We start from the raw sequence: 6,260 nt of genomic DNA, 5'->3' as shown, positions 1-6,260 counted from the left end.
GAGAAAAATGGTGATGTGTTCAATACTTATTTTACCCGCTGTATGGCAGTAAATTCTGACAGATTTTTTTTTCTGTATTACCACAATAAATTTCAATATTTTGTTGTATATAACTGAAATATTGTGTTGTTGGGGATAAATCATCATATTTCACCTGCTGTACTGTGGCAGATCTAGGATGTCTCCAAATAAGGGGCCACAATATTCATAAAGGGGCAAGTATTTGTTTAACATCCTTGCACACAAATCCCCAGTTTTGGTAAGACTTATACATTTAGCCAGTCACACATGTTCAGCCATGTGTAATGTAATAAAAAAAGCTTCCACAGTAAATCGTCCTTTCCAATTTTACATACTATTTTATTGTTTATAGGCAAAATACTCTCAAACACATGTGAGATAATTCAGCCATCATCAGTTGAAAGATCTTTTCTGCAGAAGAAGACTCCTGTAAGCTTGATTCATGCTGGACGTTACTATATTTGGCTCTTATATCGCCTCTAGTGTTTGGACATGAAACTGCATCAACCGTCATCATTGCAAAATACCTTTACCTAAATCTGTGATAATCTGTCAAGTTACAAATGTACAAGGAAGTATTTTTTGGCTAGCATTACATGTACTGACTAACCTGGCAGGATATTATTTAACAGTGTGTAAATTGTGTGATAAAAACAACGCTTACTGTAAGTTTGTCAAATAAAAAGAAAAGCAGCAACAAATTAAAAGCATGAGCTGAAACACATTTATTTGATGCTTTTCTTCTATCTTGACTTAAACGAGATACTTGGAGTGAATATTTCAAGTTAAAAAGTATAGTATTTAGTAGGATTTTTTTCTTGGGATGGTGTTTATGTGAGACTTTAAGTGTATAGCTCCACAATGTGGAATCTGTTGTGTTTTTTGTACACTTGAGGTTAGATTTGAATCATTTTAGGACCTGGTTAAAAAACAGATTGTCTCTATCAAGTCTTGTTACATAAACCCCTCACAGTAAAACAGGGACGGGCTGACTATAGCTTGCTCAGCACTGTTCGATTCTGTCAACAAACTTCCATTTTACCAATTATTAAGTTATTTTTTCCTTTCCTCTTACTTCACTGGGCTCATAAATACTCTCCTGGGGCCTCATGTATAAACGGTGCATACGCATGAAAAAGTTGCGTGCGTCAGGTTCTACGCCCACGTTGGGATGTATCAAAACCAACGTTGTGTCAAAGTCTGTCTATATTTACACACTTTCCACCTGCCGTGAGAATGTGCGGCAGCCACGCAAAGTTTTTCAGCCGACAGTTTTAACCCACAAAGTCACGAATCTGACCTGAATCCACAGAAATATGACTTTGTTGTGTTTTCTTGATGTAAGGAGCGTCTGAACACGGTGTCAGATAATTTTTTTTTTTAGTTTGAGTTTTTATTGTTTAAACTGGAACGACCATGAAACTGAACCCCGGGACTGAAAATCATTTAACCTCAGACAAGAAAATAGATCAGTCTAAAAATGATCAAAGAACATCAGTCCAGTCTGTAAACTGTTTTATATTTTTGTCACATWGTTGAAAACCTTTTGGGTCCCGGGCCAGAAAAACCCAACACATTACGTGTGACATAAAATAAATTAATAAAACAAAAAACACTGAAGAGAGGGAGCAAAATCTGATGCAAATGGTGGCTCACTGTACGGTAAGAATAATTATTTTTTCCACCCGCGTAATTTACACGGGGGATAGGGGGGTTATAAACCCCCCAATAATTTGATCCAGTCAATATAACCCCCCCAAAGTGCATCATTTAAGTATACATATATTACATCAATAATTGATTTTCTTTATTCGTTTACATTTTTTAGTAAAATTGCTGCATGTTTTAATGCAACCACCCCCCGCCCCGAACCCATCCCCTGCAAAAAACTTGGTATTACCCACCCGCTGTCTGTACAAGTGGCCGGCTCACGGCTGTGGGTGCACAGATCAGTGTTGCCAGGTGTACGATAATTATCGTATTTGTACGATAATTTTGCCCTCTGTACGATCAATAATCCCAAAAATCCCATAATGTACGATAATTTGACAGCTCCAATGTGTGACGTAATCGACCCNCAAAGCAAGGAAACAAGACGAGTTCTCAGCTGGGAGTAGGATGATATTTACCCTGCTGGAATCTGATTCTCTGCACCTTCATTCCAAGGCCTCACATCGTTGTTGTGCAGACGCTTTCCCTCGTCCCGCCGGGCCCGAGCTGTGCAGAGAGTGTAAAGATGGCTTTTTCCCTGCAGGAAGGAGGAAACAAGATTATGTTTTTTTTTCAATTAGGTAGAGACTTGGGGGAAAAAAACATGCAAGCGTTCGCAGGTAGCTGCAGTGACTGATCTAGAGTTTTTCTTTTTCTCTTTTTTTTGGAATGGCAAAGATGAGGCACGAGGTTTTTATTTTTCCTAGGAAAAGTTTACTTTTCGACCTAAATTCATGCATTTTTGTTAGGGATGTCCCGATACCAATTTTTCTCAAAGTAAATACAGTGCAAGCTTCAAACTCAGTAAGTAATTGGTATCGGTACTCGCCAATACAGTGTACTAATACCAGGTTTTTACTGAGTTAAAGGGAACGAATGCAAAATTCACCTTTTTAGCCATTAAATACATTTTGTTGTGTACTAGGATTGTTTGGAAGTGCAGAAAAGTGGAATTTAGGCTCTCCCAGTGCTGAAAATATATATTTTAAAATTATTTTTAGGTCATATTTTTCAGTTCACTCTATTTAATCTATTTTCTGTGGCGTTTCCGTCTGGACTTACAAACTACAATTTTGTCTTCGCTCTGCTCTCACTCTGTGTCAGTCTCTGCTCCAACATGAAAGCCTGGATGGACAAGTCTTCCATTGTTGATATCTTTTAAATAATTTGTAAATAAAACATTTTTTCGCTGCCTTCTCTATGTGGAATCTGTGAATCGCCTTGTTTGGATTAAAAGATACAGCCTTAAAATGAGTTGCTTTTGAAAAGGGGGTGAAAGAGGGGCTTGTGGAGTAACAATAAGGAGGAATTCAGACCAAAGCATTGCAGTTCCCCTTTATAAAGACCCCAACTGATTGATTTAAACATGAAAAAGAAGGATTTAAGTCAAGATATGTCTATTTTAAGGCTCTATCCAAACTGCCGCAATCATCTCTTGTTGCACGACTAAAATTGCCTCTTTTTGTTTACAGCTTTGAGTCTTCCACCACTTCTCATCACAACCCGCCGGAGAACTCATGGATGGAGATAGAACAGATGTTGTGAACAGAGGAATCTGTCTTTAACCGGTACAGATTTGTGGACAAAATAATGTTGGATATCATCATCATCATCGTTTATTTATAAAGCACAAGAAAAACCAAAGTGCTGTGCAGGAGCATAAATAAAAACAATATCAGATTTGTAATATTTTCCCTGCAGTGTAGAATCGAGCAGGAGGAAACCATGCGCACTGCAGCAGGAGGGGTTTCCCAGGAGTTTGGCGCGGGGTATGTGAGTGAAAAACAATTTTGAACAACAACCTCTAAGGTCTCTCTTGTACATGAGATCATGGATCTCAATGAGACCACCTGTTTAAATGACAACCATGCGATCGTGCATCGACTGTTTAGCTTCATATGAAGTATAATGGGCCCTTTAGAACCCAAACATGACTGTAAAAACACATTTATTTTATTTAGAACAAGGTGTCTCTCTTTCCTTTTAGTCCTGCAGCCTCTCTGACTGGATCAGATCAAATATACAGCATGATATACAGTACACTGCTGAAACCTTTCAAAATAAATACATTTTCTTTCAACTTGTATAACTTTCTTAAACATGGAAGTTTTTACTTGAGAACTGTAACACATTCAATGGAGTATTATACCAGAAACTAGTATCAGTACTACTGATTTTGGTTCTGGTGATTGGGGCATTTTGTACAAATACTTAGGGCCTGATACCAATACCAGTATCAGTTTCAGGTGTACCACTAGTTTTGGTGCACATGAACTACATAAACAACGTAAAACAACACTTGACTGAGTGCTGTGCAGCAACTTCATCCATCAACAAAACACAAAATAGAAGAATCTGAAATTTAGCAAAAAGCAGCAAAATCTTAGTAAATATTGGCTGAACTTCAAAGCTGAAAGTTTCAAAAGGCTAGCTAAACGTAGCAAAAGGTTGGCTAAAAGTAGCAGAACGTTAAGTGTTAAGGAAGAAAATGGAGCAAGTTTGCTGAACGAGTTTCAAAAACAACAATGATCTGAAAGGCATGGAGATTTCAGTGTAATTCTATGGGGATATATTTTTGTGAATAAAGTTTTTCAAAAAGTATAAAAGTTACAAAAACCAAAAGTTATAGGACTTGTCTCCTGAAACAGCTGAAAGTTTAGAAATACACTATGAATGGTTAAAACAGCACCTAGCATGCATAAGTACTGTAAAATGCAAAAAATACACAGAAGAAACTATAAAACGGTAAATGCTGATTCAGCAATCACTTAACTGGCCTACAATTAGGGTTGCAGCTGAGGTGGCAATTTTTTAAAAACTTTTTCTAGAGGTAGCTGCCAGTCCGTGCCAACTCCTCCAGGTGCCTCTGGGTCACTTGTGCTCCGATGGACGAGGCCGGCGTTTCGTTTCGTCCGCTTTCCGAATCCCTCGGAGCTCGTTCAGAGGTGACCTGCTCGATGGCTGAACAGATCCCCGGGCCAAGCCGAGCCCAGCTAAATCACAAGTCTCTGTAAAGTTTTGGATGAGTGTCGTATAGGGACGTGATGAGACAGGACTAATAAAGATGACCGACAGCCACCCCACATGTCTCCGGACCCTGCCAGGAAACCCTCTGTGATGTATGAGGCCCCGGACACCTCTGCTAATAAGACTCATCTCTTTAATTGGCTTTATGGTACCACTGTGCAAATGGCCAAGGGTGCATATCTTGTCCCGGTCTGAACCGCGTCCATTTTCTTTGCATGTAGGTGGTGCTTGGTGCGCTCATGTGGGCGGAAAGCATGTGCCTGTTTTTAGATCTCTCACTTCCTCTCTCTGCGCAGCCAGAAATGATGAAGACGAGGAGCCTCATTAGTAAGAAAGCACTTCTGTTACTGGCCGTGATTTAACACCTTCCCGAATCATAATTTATTCAATCTATTCTTAAGTACGGCACACGTAGATGGGGGTTAGGTTATGTAAGGGTGTAGCGGTGCCTGGTTTGAATGTGTTATGATGATAATTATTAATCTGAGGAAGCCGGCAGTTGGAGGAGGACTCTAAAAGGTTCAGCAGGTATCAGTAATACATCTCTGCCGCTGCCAGATCAAACTCTGGGGGTTGGGGTGGGTGTGTGTGTGCGGGGTGAGTTAGAGGTGGTCAAAGACAAGAAGAGAGAGTGCAGACACGGTAAAGGAGAGCTGGGACTCGTTAGCACGCTATTCATCAGCCTTGTGGGGTCAGGGTTCAGGGAGCCCCGAGGCTCGGTGTGTGACCGGTCACCTCTCACCTCTGACCTCCAACCAGCACCTGGAGCTGAGGTATTTCCTCATAATGTTTACTTGTAACATTGGGTCCTTATTGCTGATTCGCAGCCATCCGTCTCAGACCCTATAGTGTACATTCCTCAGTAGTCGTGGATTTGAATTAAGATTCATTTAAAGGCCCAGCATTCCTTGAAGGAATTCATATCACCTGCTGGAAGCACGTAAGACCAGCTTATGTTGAGAAATGATGGGATTGTAGCCAGTTTGGTCAAACATTAAAAATAATGTTAGAGCTTTAGTAAGTGCAGGGGTGACTACTGATGGACTTGTTGCTCTATTTGTGTTTTCTAATATCAGTTAACTCTGGCGGCCATCTTGAATTGTGTCGCCATCAAAGATCATTCAGCAGTAGATGTTCAACCAGTGATTATTTTCTGAGTTTAAAAAACATTGTCAAATGGTTTGAGAGATATTTTGCTAACGTATATGGGACACCAAATGTAATTTAAACCAGTGGTTCCCAAACTTTTTATCTTCTGACCCACAAAATATTCATGGCAAAAACTTGTGACCCCAAATATTACTGGTCTGAGTACACAAACTTTGTTAATAACCCTAAAAACAAAGGCTACACAAATATAAATCCTTATTTTGTGTTTTTGTAATAATTATAGGGAAATATAATATCACCAATTATTTTATAACACTTAAAGAGTAACTTACCCCAAAATTAACTTTTTTTGGCTGATAAACTGTCTAGAATGTGTCTAAAATGTTATATAG

The 6,260-nt window shown here is 39.4% G+C and overlaps 1 long non-coding RNA gene across 1 annotated transcript; it reads left to right on the top strand.

Annotated features, from left to right (window-relative positions):
* Positions 1 to 2,097: 2,097 nt before the first annotated feature.
* On the top strand, positions 2,098 to 3,717 carry LOC106525240 (uncharacterized). The gene is made up of 3 exons (XR_001311094.1): positions 2,098 to 2,535; positions 3,204 to 3,299; positions 3,433 to 3,717. It is a non-coding gene; the product is annotated as an uncharacterized LOC106525240 (long non-coding RNA).
* Positions 3,718 to 6,260: the final 2,543 nt, after the last annotated feature.

The sequence above is a fragment of the Austrofundulus limnaeus genome, unplaced genomic scaffold (assembly GCF_001266775.1).
Source record: "Austrofundulus limnaeus strain Quisiro unplaced genomic scaffold, Austrofundulus_limnaeus-1.0 Scaffold219, whole genome shotgun sequence".
Taxonomy (NCBI): Eukaryota; Metazoa; Chordata; class Actinopteri; order Cyprinodontiformes; family Rivulidae; genus Austrofundulus; species Austrofundulus limnaeus.
The sequence above is the reverse complement of the archived record's forward strand: the minus strand, read 5'-3'. Positions and strand labels throughout refer to the sequence as shown.